The sequence below is a fragment of the Heterocephalus glaber genome, unplaced genomic scaffold (genome assembly GCF_053883595.1).
Source record: "Heterocephalus glaber isolate CG9 unplaced genomic scaffold, H.glaber_assembly_v1.0 deba00001454, whole genome shotgun sequence".
Taxonomy (NCBI): domain Eukaryota; kingdom Metazoa; phylum Chordata; class Mammalia; order Rodentia; family Bathyergidae; genus Heterocephalus; species Heterocephalus glaber.
In genome coordinates this window covers 15,324,830-15,352,293 of record NW_028258303.1, presented here as the reverse complement: position 1 = coordinate 15,352,293, position 27,464 = coordinate 15,324,830, and the positions used below count along the sequence as shown (strand labels likewise).

General features: G+C 36.4%; 1 long non-coding RNA gene across 1 annotated transcript in view; it reads right to left on the bottom strand.

Moving 5' to 3' along the window:
* The window catches only part of LOC106009669 (uncharacterized), a 51,057-nt gene that overhangs the window by 9,338 nt on the left and 14,255 nt on the right, over positions 1-27,464 (bottom strand). The window lies entirely within an intron of this gene.

The window sequence follows — 27,464 nt, the reverse complement described above, 5'->3', positions numbered from 1 at the left end:
ATATTTAATTTAGAAATTGAAAACTTTGCAGGAATAAAGTATGAATTTATAAGTAGAAATATTTCCTGTCCTTTCTTTTTTGTGCTGATATCCAAAAACTTGCCTTTAATCACAAATAAAATAGACTTGGCTACACTTTTACCAGAAACTGTTGTTTTACAAGAAATAAACTATTTTCAACTGTGAATTTCACATAAATTTAATTTTTCACATTGTTTTAAGTGAACAGATGATAATTTAGTAGCAGATTTCTCCCCCAAATGCAATGATTTTAAATATATTTCACCTCTTTCATGCTTTTGAATTTTCTAGAGTTTTTATTCCAATTATAAGTTCCTTATGCTTTTATTTATTCTTCTGTATAATTGAATTTTTGTTTGAAGCACATGTGTCTCAATTTTCCTTAGACAGTCCCAGATTATACCTATCATCCAGGCAACCATGCAGCTGTGCATTTTCCTCTGAATTTTACACTTTTAAAAATAAGTATTGTGAAAAAAAAAAAAAGTATTGTCAGCAGATGCGGTGGTATGTGTCTGTAATCCCAGCACTCTAGCAGGCTGAGGCAGGAAGATCACAAGTTCAAGGCCATCTTGGGAAACTTAATGACTTAGTAAGATTCTCTCTCAAAATTTAAAAGAAAAGGACTAACAGATGTATAGAATAAGGCAAGATGACTTTTCCCACTACTGGGCCAGGGATTTAGCTCAGTGGTTCCACCACTTGCCTCACAAGTGCAAGGACCCAAGTTCAATCCTTGGTACCAAAAAAAAAAAAAAAAAAGCATAGACTTTTGCCACTACTCTATTTTTTCTTTCAGTTTTCTCATTTTTTACCTAGCAGCTGGCAAGAAGCATGCATAGCAATGTTATATTAAATCTAAAAAATGATCAAAAATAACTAATGTCTCTTTTCAATATTTTCTATATATAATATAGTAAACAGGCATCTTTCAAAGGACAACATACTGAGCATTCATGGACCAAATAGAGTTTAAGTTGAAAGTCCAATAGCTAGAGACAGTTAACTCCTTCTAGTCTTGAGTAGTAGTGGGGAAGATATTTGTGATGACTGCAGCAGATATTCACATGTGGCCCTTGTGGCACACACCACAGCCTAAAAACCACACGAAGCCATCAGATTACCAGTAGTTGGAGTCAAAGGAAATGTACAAGTCAGTTGTGTATAGAAATAGCCTGTAACTGTATACACAGGAAATAGATAATTAGGAATCTGTTGTTTGCTTTATAGAGTTGTTCTGACCAATAAATAGTCACTAACAAAAATTATTCAAATTTAAGATAACTAAAACTAAATTGAGTTTAAAATATTCAATTCTTCAATCACACTAATCCCAGTTCAAGTGCACACCAGCCACATCTGTCAAATGGCTGAAGGATTGGACTACACGAATATAGAACATTTCCGTTATTGTCCAAATTTCTATGCCACAAAGCTGATATAAGGAATAGTATGTAACATTCAACATCCAGCCAGTTAAATATATAAGGCAAATATTAACAGAACTGAGAGAAGAAATAGATGGCAGTATAATAATATAGTGGAATTTAATGCCTCAATTTCAACAATGAATAGATCATCAGGCATATCAATAAACAAGGGACTGACCAAAATAGACCTAGCAAACATATAAAGTCCCCAAACAGATTAATCTCTCAGAGAAGTTAGTAGGAAGAAAACAAATAAGCTGATTAAAACTCTGGAAAAATAACTTGAATAGTCATTTCCCAAAAGAAGACATACAAAAACCCAAAGTTATATGGAAAAATGCTCAACATCACTAATTATCCAGAAAATGCAAACTACAATCACATTGAGATGTGACCTCACACTTGTTAAAATGGCTGTTAATAAAAAGGCAATGACAACAAGAGTTACTGAGAATGTGGACAAAAGGAGTCTTTGTAGACTGTTAATGGAATACAAAACACTAGAGCATTATGGAAAACAGAATGAAAGTTTGTCAAAAATTAAAATGACCCAACAAGGCCATTTGTCCTGCCACTCCCTGCTCAGAGGAAGGGGCTTCTGTGCCACCGTCCCACCACTGCCAGCTCAGAGGAGGTGAGCCACACAGATGCCAACCCCCCCCCCGCAGTGTAGAAATGAGAACACACGCAAAAAGTCTCAAGACTAGACTTCCAGATCACCTACAGCAACCCCAAAGGGAAATGAGATGGAACACTCTGATATTCAACCAGCTGGACTCCCTGAACTGGCAACAAAAGAGGATCTGGAAAAAATGAAATCAGAAATAATTTCTCAGATTACAGCAGAGATTGTGCTTGTAGTGCAAGACATGATTAACAAATCTAGAGAGGAGCTGAGGAACATTATGGAATCCCAACATAGGAAACAAATGGAACCCATAAAACAGATGCAGGGTCGGGGATTTAACTCAGTGGTTTCACTGCCTGCTGCATAAAACAGATGTAAACAGGTTTCAAGGAGATCAGAAACTCCATTGAAGGTCAACACAGCAGAATGAGCCAATGTGAGGACAAAATTTCAGACATAGAAGATAAGAGTGCAATTAGTGACCAGGAAAAGAAAAATTGCTTCAAAATTGTAAGGAACCATGAGAAATCAATCCAACAGCTGCTAGACAATGCAAAGAAGAATAACATAAGACTGATTGGAGTCAAACAAGAAACAGAAGAGTGTGCAGATGACATAAAAAAAACTGTTCACAGAAGTGATGGCAGAAAACTTCCCAAGCAGGGGAAAAGAACATGACATACAGACAAGTGAGGCATATAGGACTTCAAATAGCTTTGATCAAAAAAAAAAAAAAATCTACACATAGGCATATAATTGTTAAGATTCCAGAAACTCAACAGAAGAACAAAGTTCTACAAGCAGTCAGAGAAAAGAAACAAATCACATACAAAGGAAAGCCCATCAGAATCAGAGCAAACTTCTCAAAACAAACCCTCAATTCAAGAAGACCTTGGAGTGACCTATTCCAAGCCCTAAAGGAAAACAGCCTCCAACACAGAATGATTTACTCTGCAAAACTCTCTTTCAAAATTGATGGAGAAATAAGATATTTTCTCGACAAAAAGCACCTTAGGAACTTCGTGAATACCAAACCACTACTCCAAAAAATTTTAGACAATATCCTAGGAATAGACAATGAGGATCACAACCCAAGGAAGCACAGCAGAAGGAACTGATTGGGCATGACAAGAAATTAAATGTAAAGGGGGAGAACCCTATAAAAAGGAAAAGTCATGACAATGATAAGTCAATACATATCAGTTATAACCATCAATGTTAATGGTCTCAGTTCACCAATCAAAAGAAATAGACTGGCAGAATGGGTTAAGAAGCAAGATCCAACAATATGCTGCATACAAGAAACACACTTAATTCAAAATGAAAGTCAAAGACTGAAAGTTAAAGGGTGGAAAACAATACTCCATGTGACAGGAACCTGAAAAAAACCAGGAGTAGCTATCCTCTTTGCAGATCAAGTAGATTTCAAACCCACACTGATTCAAAGAGACAAAGAAGAACACTACATCCTTGTAAAGGGAACAATCCAACAGTAAGAGATGACAATCATAAATATATATGCAAGAAATGCTAGTGCACCCAATTATACAAAACAAATACTAACGGACACGAAAACTCATATATGCACTAATACAATTGTAGTGGGGGACTTCAATACACCACTGTCACAAATAGATAGATTGACTAGACAAAAAATAAGTAATGAAATACTAGAAATCAATCGAACACTTAAACAAATAAACTTAACAGACGATTACAGAGTGTTCCACCCCACAAAGTCAGAATACACATTATTCTCAGCGGCACACAGATCATTCTCTAAAATAGACCACATACACACTCACAGAACATGTTTAAGTAAGTGCAAAGGAATTGAAGTTATCCCCTGTATATTATCAGACCATACTGCAATGAAATTGGAGATCTACCACAAAAACTTCATAAACACATAGAAGTTGCACATTGCTAAATAACTAATGGGTTACAGAGAAAATTAAAGAAGAAATCAGACAGTTCCTTCAATTAAATGACAATGACAATACAACATATCAGAATCTATGGGTCACAAGGAAAGCAGTCTTACGAGGGAAATTCATAGCAGTGAATACTCATATTAGGAAAACAGAACGAGCCCAATTAAACAACCTGATGCTGCACCTCAAGCTTCCAGAAAAAGAAGAGCAGGACAACCCCAGAGCTCATACAAGGGAGGAAATTATAAAGATCAGAGGAGAAATCAATACAATGGAGACTAAGAGAACGATACAAAAACTCAATGAAGCCAAGAGTTGGTTCTTCAAAAGAATCAACAAAATTGACAAACCCTTAGCCAACCTTGTCAGAAAAAGGAAAGAAAAGGCCCAAATCCATGCAATTAGGAATGAAAAGGGTGAAATTACAACAGACCCAGAAGAAATCCAGAGGATCATCAATACCTACTTCCAGAACCTATATGCCAATAACTTGCACAACACAGAAGAAATGGACAGATTCCTAGATACATATGAATTACCAAAGTTGAACGAAGAAGACCTAAAAATTCTGAACAACCCAATATCAACCAATGAAATTAAAAAAGTAACTAAAAACTTATCAACTAAGAAAAGGCCAGGCCATGATGGCTTCATTGCTGAATTCTCCAAGACATTTAGAGAGGAACTGCTGCCACTACTGTTTAAACTCTTCAATGAAATTGAAAGGGAAGCAATACTCCCAAATTCATTCCTGGAAGCAAGCATCACCTTCATCCCCAAAGCAGAGAAAGACTCAACTGAAAAAGAGAACTATAGGCCAATCTCACTAATGAACATAGATGCAGAATTCCTTAATAAGATACTGGCAAATAGAATGCAGAAGATCATCAAGATCATACACCCTGATCAAGTGGGATTCATCCCAGGGATGCAGGGATGGTTCACCATAGGCAAATCAATCAATATAAAACACTATATCAATAGACCCAAAGACAAAAACCATATTATTATCTCCATAGATGCAGAAAAAGCATTTGACAAAATCCAGCATGCATTTATGATAAAAACCCTACAAAAAAATGGAATAGATAGTCTCTATCTCAATCTGATAAAAGCCATCTATGAAAACCTAACAGCCAATATCATACTAAATGGTCACAAACTGAAATCCTTCACACTAAAATCAGGAACAAGACAAGGATGTCCACTATCACCACTCTTGTTCAATAAAGTTTTGGAAACAATAGTCACAACAATTAGACAAGAGAAAGAAATAAAAGGAATAAAGATAGGAAGTGAAGAAATCAAATTGCCATTATTTGCAGATGACATGATACTGTATATAGAAGACCCCAAGAACTCCCCCAAAAGTCTTCTAGACTTAATAAGCAAATTCAATAAAGTAGCTGGATACAAGGTCAACACACAAAAATTAATAGCTTTCCTCAACACGAACAACAGACTCACTGAGAGAGAAATAGGGCAAATAATTCCTTTCACAATAGCATCCAAAAAAATGAAATACATAAGAATCAACCTAACAAAAAATCAAAGACCTCTTCTCTGCAAACTATAGCACTCTGAAAAGAGAGATTGAAGATGATATCAGAAAATGGAGGGCTGGGGATTTAGTTCAGTGGTTTCACCACCTGCTGCACAAGCACAAGGGCCTGAGTTCAATCCCCAGTACCAAAAAAAAAAGAGAAAATAGAAATACATCCCCTGCTCCTGGGTAGGAAGGATCAACACAGTGGAAATGTCCATACTTCCAAAAGTGCTCTATAGATTCAATGCAATCTCAATTGAAATCCCAGCAGCATACTTCATGGACCTTGAGAAAACAATCCAAAAATTCATTTGAAACAAGAAGAGACCCAGAATACCAAAAGCAATTCTAAGTAACAGAGACATGCCAGGGGGTATCACAATCCCCAATTGAAATTATATTACAAAGCTACTATGATAAAAACAGCATGGTACTGGCAAAGAAACAGACCTGAGGACCAGTAGAACAGATTAGAAGATGCTGAAACAACTCCAGACACACTCAGCCATCTCATCTTTGATAAAGGAGCCAAACACCCTCCCTGGAGGAAAGATAGCCTCTTTAATAAATGGTGCTGGAAAAATTGGGCTTCAACTTGCCAAAAATTAAAATTAGACCTATATCTCTTGCCATGCAATAAATTAAAATCAAAATGGATTAAAGATCTAAATATTAAAATAGAAATGCCATATTGGCTGGAACAGAGGTTAGGTGGAACTCTTGAAGACATTGGTGTAGGAAAAGATTTCATGAACAACTCCTCAGTTGCATGTGAAATAGCACAAACAATCAACAAGTGGGATCTCTTCTTATTAAAAAGCTTCTGCATAGCAAGAGAAACCACCAGCAGTGTGAAGAGACAACCCAAAATGTGGGAAAAATCTTCACCTGCTCTTCCTCAGACAAAGGCCTACTATCTCAAATCTAAAAAACTGAAAAAGATAAGATCTCCCAAATTTGAAGACCCAATCTGAAAATGGGCATCTGAAATGAACAGACATTTTTCAGACAAAGAAGTAGAAATAGCAAATAAATATATGAAAAAATGTTCAACATCACTGGTCATTCAAGAGATGCAAACGAAAACAATGCTGAGATTCCACCTCACACCGGAAAGAATGTCTGCTATCATGAAATCAACCAATAACAAATGCTGGCAGGGCTGTGGGGAAAGAAGAACCCTTCTCCACTGCTGGTGAGAGTGTAGACTGCTGTAACCACTATGGAAATCAGTATGGAGATACCTCAAAGAACTAGGACTGGAAGTCTCATTTGACCCAGCTATTTCCCTGCTGGTTATCTTCTATACCACAGTGATATACGTGCATCCATGTTCATAGCAGCACGATTTGTAATAGCTAAAACTTGGAAGCAGCCCAAATGCCTATCAACAGGGGACTGGATAAAGAAAATGTGTTTTTTTTATAAAATGGAGTCATAAAAAATGAGAAATTAGAGACATTTATAGCTAAATGGATGCACAGTGAGGCCATACTCTTAAGTAAAATAAATAGGATACATGTGTAAATACTGAATACTTTCTCTTGTGTGAGAAACCAAAAGTGTAAATAAGGACTAAAATGTATAATAGATAATGTGAAATTGGAAGAAAAAGGGCAAAGGGGAAGGAGAAGTGAGAGGGGTAGGGGAAAGGAAAGGAGGGAATGGAATTAATATGAGAAAATGAAAAAAATGGAAACAAAGTCTTTGTAAATAGGGAGGGATGGAGAATGGGGAAAAATAAGAACCAAAAGAGCTCATGTAAAGGTGTAAATTTCCAATGATGAATGTCATTATATTGTATACCTAAAATGTACCAATGATTAAAATGAATAATTGATAATGCAAAATAGGAAGATAAGGTCCAAAGGGGTAGGGGAAGTGGTACGGGTAAGGGAAAGGAAAGAAGGGAAAGGAAAAATTATAAGAAATGGAAAAAAAGGAAACAAAGTCTTTATAAATAGCGAAGGGTGGAGGGGGTGAAGGGAGGGCAGGGAATGGGGAAAAAATAAGAACCAACATACATCATGTAAAGGTACAAGTTCCCAATGAGAAATGTAAATGTATTGTATACCTAAAATGTACCAATAAATGAATTTAAGGAAAAAAATAATAAATAAAGTTAAAATGATCCAACAGGGCCATTGCCAGACATGTATCCAAAGGATATGAAGTCAGTAGGTTGAAGAGATTGCAACTTCTATGTTTATTTAGAATTATTCATAATAACTAAGGTATAGAATCAATCTAAGTTTCTATTGATGGATGAATGGATGAAGAAAATGTAATACATATACACAGTGAAATACTAATTAGCCTTAAGTAAGAAATCCTCTTTTACAATGTGAATCAACCTAGTAGACGTTATGTTCAGTGAAATAAGCCAGGCACAGGAAGACACACATGTAGAATTTTTAAAAATTTAACTCATAGAAGCAAAGAGCAAATTGGTAATTACCAAATATGCTAGGCTTGAGGGGATTGGGGAGATATTAAAGAATATAAAATTTAAATTAGGTAGTAGAAATAAGTTCAAGAGCTATATTATATACTGTGTGGTGGCTACGCATAATAACAATATACTGTATACTTAAATTGCTAAAGGAATAGATTTTAAGTGCCCTCACTACAAAGATCATGGAAATGTAAGATGATACATGTGGTAATTAATTTAATTTACTCATGTCATAATACATGTATAGATCAAAACCTGGTGTTTTGCATCATTAATATACATACTTTTGATTATTAATTTAAAAATAAATATAGCTTGGTTCATCAAAATTTTTGAACTTATGAGTAGCATATTCTTGTACAAGTCCTTTGTAGACATATTTTTATACCTCTTAAATACCTTAGAGTGGAGTTGCAAGGCACAGGGTAGATGCGATGTACTATCTCACCATCAGGGTATCAAGGTTGACCCTATTCCCAACTTTTAAGCACTGGTATTCTCCAGACATGATGTGGTAACTCATTGCAACTTTGCATTTCTTTGAAGACTAATGGCATGAAACACTTTTTTGTGCAGTTATTGTGAAGTGTTTTCAAGTCCTCTGCTTGTCTTTTAGTTTAGTGATTCAAATTTTGTCACATTGGAGAGATTCTTTATAGATTCTGAATATAAGATTTTTCATGTTCATTTTTTTACTGACATATTTTGATGAACAGGAATTTTTAATTGTGATGAAGTTGAGATTAACAATATTTTTCTTTCAGGGTTTGTGCTCTTTTAATTTTCAGGAAATGCTGCCTACCTTGAGCTTGTGAAGATAATACTCTATGCTTTCTTCTAAAAGCTTTATGATTTGGTATATTCCATTTGATTCTATAATCCATTTCAAACTTCTACATGTAAGAAATGATTTAGGAGTTTTCCATACAGATATCTGATTGTTACAGCAGTGTTTAAAAAAAAGACTTTATTTTCCAATTGAAACTCCACTGCATTTTTTCATAAATTAAGTGATCTTAGTGCTCGCTTCGGCAGCACATATACTAAAATTAAGTGATCTTATATGTGTGCTTCTATTTTGAGTCCCTCTTCTTTTCCAGTGATTTATATGTATGTATTCCAAAATCATACTGTGTTCTTTTAGCATTATATTAAACCTTTAAACCAGGCAATGTAAGTCTTTGTTTATTTGGAAAACTGACTACTTCATGTACTTAGCATCTTCACATATGTTTTAGAAGTGGCTTGTTTAGTCCTTCAAATTAGGCTACAGGAATTTGTATATCAATGTAGTTTAGAAAACAATATTAAACCAACTAAACTGCAAATGTGGTATATTTATCCATTTATTTGGAAGTCAACAGTAACTACTGAACAATGTACATTACTACACACTACCCTCTACCTTTTCTTCACAAGGAGATATAAACCTTTGAGGTAATAAGTAGTCCATATTTAACAATTAGCAAATAATCCTGGTTAAAAGGATTGACCCTCAAGCTTTACCACTTACTTGCTGTATATCAATTGACAAATTACTCTCTGCTCCTGTGTTCCAATTTTGAAATTTGTAAAATGAAGATAACAAAACCTCATAAAATTGTTTGAGGATTGAATGAGTTAATTCCCATGAAGATCTTAGAATAGGGGATGACAGAGAGGGTGTCCACAGTAAACGTTAGCTGTTAGTCTTACTAATATTTTTGTTCTTATCTTTATCTAATTTGCCTAATCTTTCACATAGCTCATAGAAGTGGAGACATTTAAATCATCATACAGATGTTTATCTCCTGAATCATAAAAATTGTCAAAGTTGTACCTTGCAGCACTGCTGTGGTAACAACACCTTTAGATCTTTTTCAGAAAGTCTAACATTCTTCAAGGTGACTAAGTAACTGCTTTCAAAGACTCTTTAAGTACTTCATATTTAAATAGATGAAGATTATTATTTAAGAAAACAGCTTATACTCTCCTGTTCTTCAGTCATTGTTTAAAAGCCCTTCTGATATCTAAATGCAACAAAGCCATGCATTCTACTAGGGACTTAGCATCAGCACCAGTTGGCTAATAAATATATCCTCTTGATGTCCTGTAGCCCCATTGAGTCTCATCCAACTTGGGATAAAATAATAGCTATTCTAATAAAGAATAACATCCAATACAAAAACATTGGGAAGAAATGACAAATATCTGAAAAGTTGCCAAAACCAAAAATCCTGCCTTGAGTAAAGAACCAGCGAATTTGTAAACACAGAAGTTGTCAACATTACTCCATACTGCTTTGTAAATTGTAAAACGCCTGTGATGAAGTTGTGCCAAAAGCAAGCATTTCAAAGTAACAGTTTACATTGTGTCTCTCCATGCATTGACTGTATTTACGGTATCATGCAAGTAAGTATCCTAGAAATACCAGTGGGCTAGATTTCCCCAGCTGTACATTTCTCTCTGTGAACGTAGCTTATATTTCATTCCTGTCGAGGTACTTCAAAGAGAGCATTACGGAAAAAATGACTATCCAAGAGGGTTGAATGACAGAATACCTGCTAATTTTGATGAAACAGAGGAATTTCCAAAAGGATCCACTACATTTTCAGAAAAAAAGAAAAATTAAAATATCTCTTTAAAAAATGACAGAATTCTAACATTTACTAGTTTTGTGGAAGTATAAGTTCCTTTCAATCAGATTCATTTAATGAAGTAATTCCAAAAAAGGTATGAGGCTAACATCTTTCCTTGTGGATTTTAAACTTTTAATGTTCTTAGGAGAAAGAAAATTGAAATAAGTGTCTGAAGGCTTACTCTCAGTGCTATTCTGTAGTGTGAACTTGGCTAAGTCAATAGAACTTCTCTAAGCCTCTAATAAATTCATTTCTGCAATGAGAAAAATAATGCCCCCATGCTAGCATTTTCACAAGTAATCATGAGTTTTAGCTAAAAAGTGCAGGTATGTGAAAAGTAAGAAATGCAGATATAGAATACAATGCACACATGAAAGAAGCCCCATACCTAGACCAGTGCCAGGCAATAAATATTTCTCCAGTCAATGATTGCCTTTCTGTTAAACAACTTACTACTAAGATTTGAGAAAAATGGAGTGAAATTATTTCTATATTGTGCTCTCTGATATTTTCAAAAAGTCAATGAACCAATGAGACAATTATTCAAATTATGTGGATCTAAAAGACAACTATCACTCAAAAAAGGAATTTTCTGTCTTTGGATCAATTTTTCCCATAGATTTAATTTAAATAAACACTAAATTATCCACTTGACTTTTTCGGTGGTATAAGATCAACATAACCAAGATTCAAACAAAGAGAAATTGGATCAGATAAAACAAGGGCAGAATGTATCTCTCCATAAAGGGAAAAAAGGCAGATGTCTGAGTAGATTTACCAAAGTTCCAGAAAACTAGCTAAGATGTCCACTGAGCAGCTGGTGACAATTTGGTTCTGGGCTCAGATAGATCTGATCACCTGAGCGGACAGCAGCAGTTGGATAAAAATGAAAATGGTAGCCAGATATCCTGGCTAGGAAATACAATTTCTATAAGAACTGAGGACAGAACAGGAGCCAAGAGACTGAAGAAGTACAATATGTAACAAGTAAGCCAATAATTGAGGCCCAATATAGCAATTCACACTTAGAAAATGGGAACAAAATTCACACTGAGCTGACCCAGGGCTGGCCAGCATGCAGCTGCCACAACCACCCCCGGTGTCTTTCAGTGCAGGCCAGTGTCAACCTCTGGGCCTAGGAGAAGTGAAAACCACAGAGGAGAGTTAGTCAGCCAGCCTACAGCAAAGAATGGTAGGTCACAGGCCATGACATTATCTTTTCCAAATGATTTCCAAAAGAGATTTTATCCAAAGATAGTCTCCTATCATTGTACAAAGATGAGGACAGGAAAATAGTCATGAGTTTCTTCTCTAAATATTGGAGGCCATGCTCACTTCAGCAGCATGTATTCTAAATACTGGAGGAAAAGTCAAGAATAAATGTCTTCTAGTGAGTAAATTAAAATTTTCTCTCGTTCATTTTTTTATCAACTTCATTCTGAAGAATAATAAGAAGCCAGTAATAACACCCATATTTTCAGACATTCCTAGTGACAAGTTATTCAATAGCAAATGACTATACCATAGAAATTTATTATTATTCACTCATCTAGTGAACATTTATTAAATATCTTCAGAGAGCCACTGTGTGATCAAGAACATGAACTCAGGAATTAGCCTACATATCAAGATCCACTACTTACTAACTTTATGACCTTGAACAAATTTAACTATGCCTTAGTTCTCTATTTTGTAAAATGAGGATGACAATTATAGATGCCTCTATAAAATATTGTTGGGAATAATACATATATATATATATGGTACTTAGAATAGTACCAGGCACACAGTAAGCATTTTACCTGTTGGTTATTATTATTATTGTTATTATGTGTCTCAATATATTCTAGAAATATTTATTGTCTCTGAACTAGATATCATAGGCAGGATTCTCGAAAAGCAGATGTTGAGAGAGTGTTTGGTGTTCAGGATATTTAACAGGTCTAAATATAGATGGAAAGAATGAGAAAGAAATGGGACTGGAGAGAAGTTGAAATTCAGTCCAGGACCAACAAAGCCTTGGCTAATTCATTGGGAAGTTCAAAGTCTATACAGACCTGAAACTTGTCTCATCAACAAGCTGAAATAATCAGACCTTTATGCTTCAACCATGTGTCCTTTGGCCACACTTGGCTTAGGGATGCATAGCAGCTGTCTTCCCTGCCCTAAAGAGGACACAATCAAGAGGGAAGGCATAAGAATGCCTTCAAAGTAGACTCAGGCCTATACAAACAAGGAATTTCAGAGTCACTGCAACAGAAAAAGAGGGGCATAGGTCCCTCCTGGCCTAATGGATTACTCACACTCAGGGAGGAGTACAGCCAGGTGAGGGCCAGAACCAAGCTGAGCCTTAGCATGTGTGGCCTGCGAGAGGTGCAGCTCTCCTCCATGCCTGAGGAGGCACTGTTTGGGCAACAGGTCAGTCAGTTCAACCCTCAACTTCTTCACCATAGAGTGGTGCATGTAACATGTCTTTGTAGGCCTAATATAAGGTAGTGTGTTTCAAAGCACTATCTAACCAATAAAACAGTATTTAGATGTTAGTAGCTGCTGTAATGTCATGCAGAGAAAAAAATAATTCCCAGTTAAAAGATGAGTAAAGTCCTTGGCTATTTTTGTTTTCCTTCTGCTATTGTTGTTGTTTGTTTGCTTGCTTGCTTTTGTGTTGAGACAAGGTCTTGCTATGTACTGCAATTCAGGCTGCCTTGAACTCTTATGTGGCCCAGGCTGGCTTCAAACTCAAGGGAGGAAGGAGATGAGTAAAGTCATTTGACTGTCCTGCAGATTTCAAAAATGAAAAAGATATTGAGAGTTCAAAATGTGGAACACATGGGACAGTTAAGGGTTTTAGGCTGAAGGAATAGCAGGAATGAAAACATGAACATGGGAAATTACTGTCTGTTCTACAAATAGAGAGTAGTCTAGATTTCTTGGGTTGGAGAGATTTTTCTCAGGCTCCTGTGATTTATGTATGGCTGGAAAAGTGGTCTGAGCAGAGACTGGGTGGATGAGTCCAGGAGGCTCCGTGTGTACATCGAGAGTGGTTGAATTTTAATCCTAGAAATATTACCAAGACATAACTAATTATATCAGGTTATATTTTCAGTTTCTGATTTTATGCATGCACATATGCATCAAAACATAGTTAATTATTGTAAACATTTTCTAAACTTCCTCAATGCTTTGCCCAAGAATCTTTTGTCACATTTATTTTTTTTCTTCCTTTTTCCTTTTTCTGCTTGTGAAGATAAGAGGCCTGGGTTCAGTTCAGAAGCCATTAATATGTGCACTTAGAAAGTTATTTCAAAATCTGAGTCTTAATTCCCTCTTTCACAAAATGGAGATAATCACGCTCATGTTACATATTTCATCAAGCTATATTATAATTGCTAAAATTCTTTATTCATTTGGGCACCATTTCCACTGCCAGTCATCCTTGCTTTCTCATTCTGTTGCTTTCCTACCTCCTTGCTGAAAATGGATGTATTTATTTGTTTTCTTATTGTTCTCAAATTCTTGGAGAAAAATGTGAAGATGAAAACATAATGATTCAGAAACAAATGCTGGGCCAGAGACCATGGAGTTGGAGGCAAAGAAACTCAGTAAGAGATACAAATGATCAAACGTTGTGAGGTAACGAGCTGTATTTACACTAAGTTTTACTTGTAAATGATTACAAATCATGCCTCTTCATTCAAATTAATAAAATGTCAAAATATTTCATTTAGTACTTTGAGTATCTGGCAAAACAGTCAATATGGGAGTAATTTTTATCTCATGTAAACTCTTTGAATACTTTACCTTTACTGGTGTTCTATATTAAATTTCTACCTTGCACCAGTTTATGAAGTAGTTTAGTCTCTTACTTGACCATATTCCCTTGAAAGGAAGATTTGTGGCTTTCTGATCCTTGTAAATGCCAGTACTTAGCACTTTACCTTGTAAGTAATACTTAAATAAAAATTAGGTGCTGAATGCATTCTTGGATAATTCTTTCCATAATAAGTGAACAAGCCAATATATAAATGTTAACTCTTTTCCAGAAACTATGCTATATAATTATAACATAATGGAAGCTACAGTAGTTAAAACAGAAGGAAAAAAGAGAATGTGGGAGACTAATCTAGACTAGGAGACCTATTAAAGGAGGAGACACTTCAGATGATGCTAAATGAGGAAGCACTTGTTGAGGTAAATGGCTAGAAAAAAGACAGAGGCAGGGTGAGGAGACAGCACTGGGGAGACAGAGCTTGATAACTTTTCTGTACATGGAGTGGAGTCCATGTTGCAAAGATAATAAAATGTGACTTTAGAGTAGCAGAGCATGTTGCTAGAAAAGGAGAGAGACCCCAGGTTGACCATGTTATGTGGCACGTGAAGAAGTTAAAGTTTCCTGTATGGTCAGTTGGTGAGAAGTTTTTGAAGAATTTAAGGCAGCATAATCAAAGGATTGACCTTTGGGTCAAACTGGCTGTTCTATGGAATTTGGATTTTAGGAGGAAGCAACTACAGATAGAGAAGCCACCAGTTAGAGGCTACTACTGTAATGTAGTTTGGAGATGGTGGAGGTTAAACCAGGGTAAAAGGGGGTTTTAATCCAACAACCTACACACAGGAAAATACTGTGAGATATATGTGAATGAAAATTGGACCGGCTTAGAGATTAATTTAATTTAAAATGAATGGAAAAAGTAGAAAATGACATAGCTCTCTAGCTGATTTATTATAAACAGATGATTTAATAAAAAATAAAGTGAACCTGAATGTGGTGGTGCATGCTTGTGATTCCAGCACTCAGGAGGCTGAGGCAGGAGGATCACCACAAGTTCCAGGCCAGCCTGGACTACATAGTGAGTTCAAAGCCAGCCTGAGCTACATAGTAAGACCCTGTCTCCAAAAAAATTAATTAACTAAAATAAAATAGAAGCAGGTTTATAAAGAAAATGATGAGGTTTTGGGGGACATACTAAACTTAAAAGCAGGTCATACTGGTAGGGATGAAAAATGGGCAGCTGGTTATACTATGCTTGGGCTTGGGAAAGACCAAGTTTATACCTGTAGTTTTATGAGCATACAGATAAGAATTGAATCCTTGGGGCCGGGGATTTAGCTCAGTGCTTTCGCTGCCTGTTGCACAAGTGCAAGGACCTGAGTTTGATCCCTAGTACCAAAAAAAAAAAAAGAATTGAATCCTTGGAACTAAAGAAAACTCCCCAGGAAAAACATCATATGACAGGAACAGTAAGAACAGAATAGGACCTAAAGCAGGGAGAGATAAAGAATAAAAGTAAAAAACAGGCTGCAAAATCAGAAAACAGTAGTGATTTGGAAGCCAAGCACTGGGAAATTTCAAGGACAAGTGGTGAACAAATTGAGTATCATGGAGAGATTAGATAATATAAAGACGGGGGAAATGAGTGGGTTTGGAAATTGGGAAGTGAATTTTCAAAAGACTAGTTAATGGTGAAAACCAAATTTCAATGCATTAAAGAGTGAATAAAAAAAGAGTAAAATCATGAGACAGTAAGAATAGACTAATTTAAAAGGAAGCAAGAGCTGGAATGGAAACAGGAGCTTACAGAGTATTTACAAGAGGCAGCTCAGGGGCCAGAGATTTAGCCCAGTGGTTTTGCCACCTGCATTGCAAACACAAGCACCAGAATTCGATCCCCGGTACCCCCCCCCCCCGGCAAAAAAAACCAAGATGCAGCTCAGGACTATTGAAGCTGCTTGTGTTTTTCTTTAGGTTAAATGATGCTCAGACATTTTTAGAGGTTGCAGCAGTAGGAGTAACAATTTATTGATATTTTGAAAGTACCTAAACTGTACTAAACATATATGCAAGCACTGCACTGTTTATGTACATGATAGTTCTGTGCATAATTAATTTTACAAAGGAAGATACTGAGGTTTCATTTTGTTTTTTGTCGGGGGGGGGTTGGTACTGAGGATTAAACTCCAGACCTTGTGAGGCAGGCGGTGGCACCACTGAGCTAAATCCCCAGCCCCTGAGTTTTTAAAAAGTAAGAGACACTGCAAATGGTTAGAGTCAGTAAGAAGCTGAGGTAGAATCCGAGCCTAGTCAGTCAAACTTCAAGGTTCCATACTACTCCATAATATCTGTAGAATTAAATGGAAATTGAGGCGAAACAGAGGTGATGATGGTGACAATGTGGGTGAGACTGGAGAGGGTCAAGACCACAGGGGCAATGGGGCCCTTCAAATGGAAGAGATGCTCTAGACACAGTTTGGAAGTGTGTGTGTCTGTACAACTGGTGTAAGAATAAGACAGAACATTTTCTTTGTTTCCCAATGTTGTCAGTGAAGTTATGGAACATGGCCGTAGAAAGAGCAGGTATGAGAAAAGAGAAAAGTGATGAAGATCTGTAGCATACATTGAAAGAGAAGAAGGATCCTTCTTCCTACTTGACCAAGTTCAAGTGAAAGAACAACAAGTGGCCTTGGAAAGGAATATTAATTGGCATGGCTGAAGTTTTACAGCCACAGCTAAGCTTCCCTGGTGTAAGGAATGAGTGGTCAAATCTTTTCAGTAATAAGCCAGGCAGTAAATATTAGAGGCTATATGGTTCCTAAGGTCTCTGTTGCAACTATCTACTGTACTTTCATAGTGCAAAAGTAACCAGAAACAACAAGTAAATAAATAGGCATGAATGTGTTCCACCAAAAGTTTCTTTATGGACGCTGAAAATTCAGTTTCATATAATTTTTATGTGTCTTGAAATAGCCTTCTTTTGAAATTTTTCAACCATTAAAAAATGTAAAAATCACTCTTAGTCTTGCAAGCTGTTGAAAAAAGCAAGTGTTGGGTTTGATTTGGCCATGGTTTGCTGAGCTCTGAATATAGAGCACAGAAGTTAGGCTGCGAACTTGGGTGGGAACTTGGCTTATCTGTAGGGTAGAAAATAGAACAAAACGGGCCGGGATTTAGCTCAGTGGTTCTGTTGCCTGCTGCACAAGGTCCCAAGTTCAATCCCTGGTACCAAAAGAAAAGAAAATAGGAAAAAAGAATAAAGATATTTTTTTGCCAGCTATTTGCCTATTGTTCACAGATCACTGCCTGTCCTTCCCTGGCTTTGCAGGGAATCACATTTTCTTGGTACCTGGCCCAATGGTCTAGTTACGTTTAGTCAACAGGAAGCTTAGTGGAAAGTTGGGGGGGGTGGAAATGTTTGTGTAATTAAAGCCATTTCTCAGCCTCAAACTCACCCTTTTATATTCTGCTCTGTTATACTACAGTTGTGACTCTACAAAGGCATTTCTCCTTTGCCAAGAGCACCCTGTTATACTCTGTAAATAGGGAGCCTTAGGGGGAGCCTGGGAGGCAGAAAAACGGAGAATGGAGTTGCTTTCCATTTGCTTTCTTTTAGAGTTAACCTCACCACAAAAAGGCTTTCCATTTCTGAGGTAGCAGTTATTCCAGGGAGAAATTGGTTCTAAGTTTCAATTTTCTCCACATTTTCAGAAACAGTCTTTATCACAGCTCCACAAGAAATCCAGCACCAGCTGGCTAGGACCAATCCTTTTTAGAGATCCTCTTCTAGGGGTTGCAGTAGCAGCTAGGCATCTCCTCCTCTTCAGAGGACTGGCTTCCAGCACCTCATGGCCCTTGTTCAAGTATCTAGAGTCCAACCTCTCAACCTTCCCCCTTGTTGCCCCAGCCCTAGGGTTAGTGGTTGTTTTCTTCAGCTACTATCTGCATGTACTCCTTTTTGCATTTCAGTCCTCCAGTACCTGGGTGGCCTGTATTAAATTCCATCTGTTCAATGGTATGGTTTCTCTTTTTTTCTAACTGGACTGTTAGTTATAAATACACAAGGCTATTTTTATTCTCTTGTTCTGCTCCAAGTGGTCTTTCTGGAAGCAAGTACATCTTCTCCAAAGCTTTCTGCACTTAACCTCCCTTCATGACGAGTGCTCTGCCAAGTGGCCCTCACCTTAGTTCTAGTTTGCTCCAGTAGGCTCTGATTTCTGGACATGTGTATGTGTGTGCACGCACTACCCTTTGACCCTAGGTGTAATAGCAACTTCCTACTTTTGCTAATATGTGAGGTGACTATCTTTTTGGCTTCCAGCTTATCCATCACATGCAACTAATTCTTTATGTTAAATTTCATGTGCTTTAAATATTTAGCACAGCTTCTGTTTATTTGACTGTACGCAGACGAGACAGCCAGTGAAAGTGAAGTTTATGTGACCAAGCATGAGATTCAGGCTAGAAGGGAAACAGAGAAACAAGAAGAGCTGTTAGGTTATGTGAAATACAGAAATCACAGTAACAACAATCTTCATAGCATCAGACAATGGCATCCTTGGAAGAAAGACCAAATAAGATATTTACAATAGGAGGTTTCTGTAAGAAAGTGAAGCATTTCTGTTTTACAACAATATAATTTAACAGATTTTTTTAATCAAACTTACTTATTTTTAAGTAAATAAACCAACTCAAGCATTGAGAACAAATAAGAATAAAATTGCTTTTTGCAAGGAAAATTTTAAATGAACATTATATTTGTTATTTTCCAGCTTTATCAAACTGCCAATTAAAACATATTGAAAAGAAAACTGCTACCTGCTCTTACCAGATGTTCTGAAAAGAACCATCATCATTAATATGCATTAAGTCACATGAAAAAGCAGCACTGCACCTCAAAGGTATTTCTCTTGCCAATTTTTTAAAAACTGAAAACAAAATTTTTCTGTCAAGATCATTATGGTTATTTTTAATTAACTTCCTAAACAATTTTTTAAAATTCACTGTAGGATATCACCAAATACTACTAATAAATTATAAAATCAGAATCTATGTGATTTTTTTTCATTCTTTAACAGGAAAGGCTTTTAGTAATTTCATGTTGATTGAGAGGTGATACCAGTTATGTTATTAAATGAAAGAATTCTATTTCTAACTGCATATTATTTTATTTATATAATTATTGACCTCTTTCCATCATTAGACAAAGTAAATAAGCTGCTCTCCACCAAGCTTCCAGAATACAACACTGTTTTTCTGTTAAGCTTTTATTCTTTCTAGTTCTCTTCCCAAATCTCTTCCTAGAGTTTTCCAAATTTTAATCTCTAGACTTTTCTCTCTTCTATCTACACTTACCCTCTAGAGGATTTTTTTTAGCTCTGCTTTTACACCTCAACCATATACCTCTGACCATCCCAAACTATATGTCCAGTCCCTACTTCCTGTTTGAGCATCACATTCATATACCTAGCTACCTGGATGACATTTCCACTTACATAACTACTTGCCATCTGAAAATAAACAAGCCTACAGTGGAGTGTGCCAGATCTATCCTATCTGCAGTTTCCCCTACTCCCCTGGTAGCAGCAACTCCCTTCTTCTAGCTCCTCAGCCCAAAAGCTTTAGAATCATTCTTGGCTCTTCTCTTTCCCTCATATTTCATGTCAAATCCAATCCAATCTCGCTGCCTCTATTTTCAAAATGTATCTAAAATTGACCCCATCCCACCACCTCAGCTATTTCCATGCTGTTATCATTTCTTAGCTAGATTACTTCTATGTCCTTCTACCTGGGCTCCATCTTTCCAGTCTTGCCCTCACCTCTCACAGTGTTTACTCTACACACTTTCTGAAGTGATAATTTAGCTCAAGTTCTCTAATGGGTTCTTGTTATGGCCAGGATGTTTGTGTCCCTCAACCCCAGAATTCATATGCTGAATTCTTCATCCCAAGGTGATGGTATTAGGAGGTGAAGCCTTTGTAGGTGATTAGATCATGAGTGTAAGACCCTCATGAATGGAATTATACTAATGCCTTACAAAAGAGACCCAAAAAGCTAGCACATCCCATCTGCATGTGAACACACACCAATATGGCTCCCTTTCTAAACTACAAAGTGGGCTTTCACTAGACACAGAATCTACCAGTACTTGATCTTGGATTTTTCTCCAGAGCTGTAGAAATGAATTTCTGTTGTCCTTAAGTCATATAGTTTATGACATTTTTGTTATGGCAGCCCAAATGGACTAAGACACTTCCCATCTCAAAGTGGAAGCTATAGTCCTCACAATTGCCTGTGGTTGGTATTTCCCCCTTTCAGATACACCTCTAACTTCTCCGGTTTCTTTCATCTTTGTTCACTCTTTTCCATTCCACTCACCTCCTTGCTGTTCCTCAAATACTTTTTATTAATTTACTAACAATTTTTTGCTTTGTTTTGATTTTGAAGCAAAATATTTATTGGTACATTTTAGATATACATAATGATAGCATTCATCATAGGGAATTTGCACTTATACATGATATGTATTCCTTCTTATTTTCCCATTCCCCTTCCCTCCTTTCCACCACTCTTCCTCTTCTTATTTACAAAAGCTTTAGATCCTCTTCCCCAAAACTATGGAGACACCTTGATGTGACAAACTCAAAGGTGTATAGGATTTAAAATTTTTAAAGGAAAAACATTATTCAACAGATATCACCTGAACCACTAGGCTGAGATGGCTTGCGACTCCAAAACTGCTTTGTGTTCTATCCCTTTTGGTGAGGTCCTATCTTTATTAGTAGGTTTTGGGTGGTTTTTCTAATAAATAGCCCATGCTTCACAAAAATCAATGTGGAACAAGAAAATGATGATGTCAGTGTCCACACAATTCCAAGGTTTGGAAAGGCGCTTCATTCCCCACAGCATACATGGTCAATTCATAAGTAAGTGTAGCTATTTAGTAATAAGATACAATAGTTCTTAAATATATCTATGGAAGTTTTTCAAATGACTAATAAATTATTTGCAAAAACATAGTTAAGTTGTTTGGGACAACAATGAGCAGAATGAACAGAAGTGTAAAGTACTTCTTTTAGTCTAGGGACACTGAAAAAATACACTGTGATACACTGTGAGCTCTGTGAACCAAAAAAATTTGGAACATCTGCTCTGGGCATTCTCCAGCATAAGGCCTTCACACCCTATTCTCTCTTCCTGGAAAACTTCTCTTCTACACATTTTCATGGTTAATTTCATCACCTCCTTTAAGTCTCTGCTCAAATATTACCTTCACAGTGAGGCTGACTGACTACCATGTTGAAAATGGCAACCAACCTCCTACATCCACCCTAACACTTCTGATCTTAGTTACCTCATCATATTTTTCCCCATATCACACATCACTTTAAGGAAACTTACAGTTTATTTTTTATTTTTGTTGTTATCCTCACTACAATGTACAAGATGCATGGAGGGATTTGTCTGTTTTGCTTCCTGTTATGCTTCAAATGGCTAGATTTTCCTGGCCCATAGTCCCTATTTATTGAGTAATAGTCATTACTATTAAGTAATAGTCATTACTCAATAAATATCAGTGGGAGAAATATGTTTATTTAAAAATCTACAAAAGTAGTCATGTTTAGAATACTTATTACAACTTCATGTACATTTTGATATTTCGATGGGACAAGAGAGTATTTCCTTGAATTCTGGGCTCACGGTTTTCATTTACATAAGCATAAAGTGAAACATCTTCCTTGAAAAAAAAAAAAAAAGAAAGAAATTGCTTGTATTCTCTTAGCTTTGTTATCTAGAATGGTAAAACCTGATAGAAAAATTGTAGGAGGGGCAGTAAGATCAGTAATATTGGCTGGGAACAATGCCAATATTGTAAGTTTTCTTATGCACAAGTATTCACTGGATATCCTTACTGATCTTCAAAAATGTACAAGCTGCAGTATTAAAACCTGTGAACCTGAAGACCTAGCCACTGTCTTTGGGAAGTACACAACTGGAAATCAAAATAGTTGCTAATCTAGATGAAAAGTTCTTAGTGCCTTGAGGCCAATAGAGAGAGAATGTATTGGGATCAAGAAGAAAGACAAAGACAAAATTTGAGAAACTTCAAGTAGAATTCAAGCAAGGATTTAAACAAGACTTAAAATTCTGAAATGCACAGATTGTGAGGTAGGAGGGGTAAAGATCTTCCAAGCAAAGAAGAGGAGAAATATTTTTAAAGTAATTATGAAGATAAAATAAAATAAGTCTTGTTTGGCCAGTTGTGGGTAGATTTATATAATAATCACTAACCATGAATACAAATCTGTAAATCTGCCTTCATTTATTTCAAAGACAATTTTGAATCATTTTATATCTTCTTTTCTTCAGTTCTTGTGCCAGTTTTTAGTTTATTTTCCCTCAGTGACACTCCTTGTCCTTCTGCTCTGTCTGCAATGCATGACTTAAGTAATTCTTAGAATCTGCATCACTTGGCTAAAATCTGCGTTTAGCCATTAGGAGAGCAGAGTAGGAGAATGAGTAGGAAGGAGGGGGAAAGCAACTGCTCTCCCTCCCTGCCTTGAGGACATCCTCTGGCCACAGTTAATGTTCCCTTGTGGCTTCAGTGTTTCCAGCCTCTCTTTCAACAGGCCCAGGTGGTTCCAGCTTCCAACAGATTATTTCATCCCTGTCTTTGGTATTATAACTTCCTCCCTTTGCATAACCAGTAGCTCTAGACTGATAAGGGGTTTCTACTTTTTAATCCTTGGAGTGCCTTACCAACTCTTTCGGATTTGCAACTGCTCTATTACCCATAAAATCAATTCCATGCTTTAAATTCCCTCTGTTGCAAATAATTAAAGTACTTTTCACTTTCCTGGTTTTACCCTGACTCTGATTCAATAAGTGTTACTTTGGTATCTAAGAGCTAAATTGTGTATCCCTCAAAGTCCTGTGCTAGAGACCTAACCTCTAGTAACTCAACTTGTAACTATATTTGAAGACAGGACCTTTACAGGAGTGATCAAAGTAAAATGAATGGAAAAAAAAAAGTAAAGTGAATGGCCTTAATCCAATATAAATGGTGTTCTAGAGATTAGGACACCATTGATATAGACACACACAGGAGGAAGATTACGTGAAGACAAGAGAAGATGGCTATCTGTAACCAATGAGAGAGCTCTGAGAAAATGTTTCAGTTCTAGCAAAGTGTACTTTCTGTATTCTATGTTTAGTGTGCCAAATGTGTGGTAATCAGCAAGGTATGCCACTGCATATGGCCCCAAATAGCCATGGCTTCTCCTTAACTACAGGGCAATCCACTTCTATGTACTTATGAAAGGTACAGTGGAAAGAGAAAAAATAACAACAATGTTTAGCTTTGCATAGTTCTTGTTCTGTGAATATATACCCAACTGAAAGAAGAGATTTGGAATATTTGACATAGAGATGGGATTGCTAAGATAAGATAAGGAGAAGAAAAAAAGCAAGTAATAGCGGTTATACCCCATCATTCCCATTTTTCTCTTCTAACATATTACAATTTGCTATTGATTTTTATTTGCTTGGTTTTTGTCTGGTTTACTTATTATAGTCTTACAAGAGCGAGGACTGTCTATGTAACTCACAAATGTATTCCAGAAGCTCATTCAGCAACTGCTAAATAAATGACACTCTAATATTTCTTTAATGAATAAAAGAAGGAAAAATAAAAGCAGAAGTATAGATCCTTATTCTTACATGTAAGATACTATTGAGAATATACAATCCATAAGTCAATTTCCTCCCCTCAGGTATCCTAATCAGAGAAAAATGAATACCAGATAGCTAAAAGGATTCAAGAGTCCTGAATGAAGAGACACTGTATGCCTCAGAAGCTCAGAGGGAGAAGAGTAAATGGGGTAAAAACTGAAGTTATTAAGGATATGTAGAAAAAGCTAACCAAAAAAAGAGATAAGAAAAACACTAGCATTCTTTAGCATCAACCTCTGAATACTTTTCATACTGCAAAACCATCAGTTTTTCTAATATTTAATTTCATGTCAAAGCACGGCTGTCACAGTGAGTGTTATGCTTTCAATGCTCTCTGTGAAACCAGGGGTCAGCAGGAAGTCTACCAGGCACTTCAGTGATGACCACCTGCAAGACCCTCCAGGATATCACTGAACTCCTGGCCTCTGTGAGTCTATTAGCCCATCTGATGAAAAGGAGGAATCTCAGGGCACCTAGAGCTCTGAAGTATGTTGTTCCTGTCCCCTCAGGCTGACTGGAGTGCCCATCTGCCTTGGTTTTCAACAACTGCAAAGAAGCCCAGCATGCAGGGAATGAAATATCTACTGGGTAAGGGGGACTGTCAATTCTTAAAATGTCTGTCAGTTAGTACAATTGCCTCTAAGGATCTGAGGTAATTTTTATGCATCATGGCAAAATATTTCCACCCTAAGTCCAAACATTTGGCAACTTCCTACAGAGTATAATTCAGTATCATTAAGTTTGATGACTTCCTAATTTTATCCACATTTTTAGATGATTATCACAGACTTTTCATTCCTGGTGGCTGCTTCTTGCCAGATTTTCAGTTTAAAAAGAATAGAGCAATATGTATGAATCCCAGTATAGAGATTATGTATTATAAATTTTTTCAGTAAATATGATTAAAATAAGAAATATTTAATAAGTTAAATGTCTATACTTCTATGTAATGAATAGCACTGCCAAAATAACAGTTTTAACAGTAGTTTTTAGGGAACACTAGTAAATCATATTTTTCTGCTACTTTGCTATCTCTGAAAAATTAAATTTATGCTTCCTCAAGCTGAATAAAACAGTGAAAAAATACACCAGTCTACTGAAGAATAGCTCATCCAGGAAGGACATAATTGCTTTAATACATTCAGAAAATTTCTAGAGTCATCAAGAAATTTTTTTAAAACTTTGCTTTCAAATATCTGAAACAAATTAGTACATATTCCAAAAAATTAATGAATAAGAGGAGAAATGCCCCAGGATCAACTAAAAATTTATTAAGTATGTTGTTAATCTTATCAAGAATATGTTTTTAGGTTCTTATAAGTAAGACTCCAGGATCCTTGGAGGAGCCATCCGCTATTTTGATGTCTTTCCTAGAATGCTCTAGAAATTCTAATTGCTCCACAGGAGCCCTAGTTCTATCTGTGCCTACAGAGGAATGATGGCTTCTGGAAAGTTCCCTAAAGTTCATCCTGACAGTTTCAAGATGACTGCATGATGATGCAAATGCCAAAGACATTCTGTTTTCCCTACATGTGATAAAATTTTACAGTTGGTTGGGCTTGCCAACTGTCAAACAAAAATTATATTTATTAAATGGTTTTATATGGCTGGAATAATGTTACTTATGAGTGACCAGTACAGATAGGGGGCAGCTTCTACAAGGCTTGCAGTCCAAAAGAGATGGTGTATATTGAACAATGAGTTCAAATGTGATGCATGTTAACAAGGGGAAGGAGAAGTTACTATGGGAGATGATAGTGAAGTGACTGGACTACTATTAAATCACTCCAGTGAAGGGAAAGGTTTCCTTGAGGAAGAAAAATGAGCTGAAGTTACTTTGGAAAAGAAATGATACAGTGAAGAAAGAAGGATGTTGAGGAGAGTGAACCAGCATATGATCCAAGGCTATTGGAGAAAATGAACAAATCTGTGACTGTTCACCAGCAGACAGTGGATCAGTATTCAGTACCTTAAGAGAACAGAACTTGTATCATTCTTTCGAAGTCTTTCTAAAGGAGTACAAAATAGAAGCCTCAGTTTCATCTATCACTACTGTTTTGGAAATCACTGGAATAAGACACAGTGATGACTGGAATAAAGTGGCAGAGTCTGCGCCGAGATCATGACCATGTGTTACTATTCCTTCTTAGGAACAGAATGTGGCATAGGCAACCCAACAAAAGCCTAACCCCACCCCATTCCCAAGACAACAGCTCTCACCCAAATGCCATCACAACCCCGCCTACTCACTGCCTCAATGAAAGTTGGCAATCTTAATACCTTTCAAGACACTTCAGATTTTTTGAGTAAATACTACCAAAATGATTACTTCTCCAACACCATTTTATTTCCACTGAATTAAAAGTCAAATTTCATCAAACAGCATTTAAAAAAATTTTACATTTTATACAGGAGAAGCTTCTTTAGAGATTGCCTTAACTATATGCCTGAAACACAGAATCAGAGAGATGACTTGCTAAAGATTACAAAGCTAGTCAGAATCAGAGATGGAACTAAAATCTTGATAGCTATTTGGGTGATCTTTTCTTGAATACATGTAGTTTTGAAGATATTTATATATTGTTACATCTCCAGCAAATATGAAAACCTTGGAATACAGATGAACAATCATAAATAAGCAATTAATATTTGTCATATTATTAATCATAATTTTGGTATGTAACAACTGTCAGTTTTTAACATAGTGAGACTGATCTTGGTATTAAAAGTAATCATAAAATAGTGGGTTTGAGTCACAAATTCGCAGTAACTATGGACTACAAGAACCTAACAGCTTATCATTACAGCAAAATATATTTAAATATGACTCAAAGAAGGACTCAGTGACAATAACCATAGGTTTTCCAAGTGCATTTTGACCTGCAAGCTCTGCAGCTTCTTTATCTATTTAGGTGATATATGCAAACAATGCATGTGCACAAACAAAGAGCAAAGAAACCTTCCCATCACAGCACTTTAACACATTTGCTCTCCCTTAAAGTGTGCACAGGCATTTCATGCAAACGCTACTAGGAAAATACCATGTAGGAAGACTTTATTGACTAAAGGCAAATTCAGATGTCCATCAAGGAAAGGCCACAGACACCCTTTCTGCTCTGTGTTAGCACAGCCACCCCCATCCCTTGGACAGAATTTACATACTTTGAGTCTTATGCAAGAAACATAATCAAAACCTTTAACTCCCCTACATCTCTTCTTTTTCATCCAAGTAAGCTGTTGTAGAGTAACATGGTGGACGTAATCAAAAGAGTAACTCATTCTATCTGCATGAAAGGCTATTTTGCTCACTTAGCAACAATGAACCACA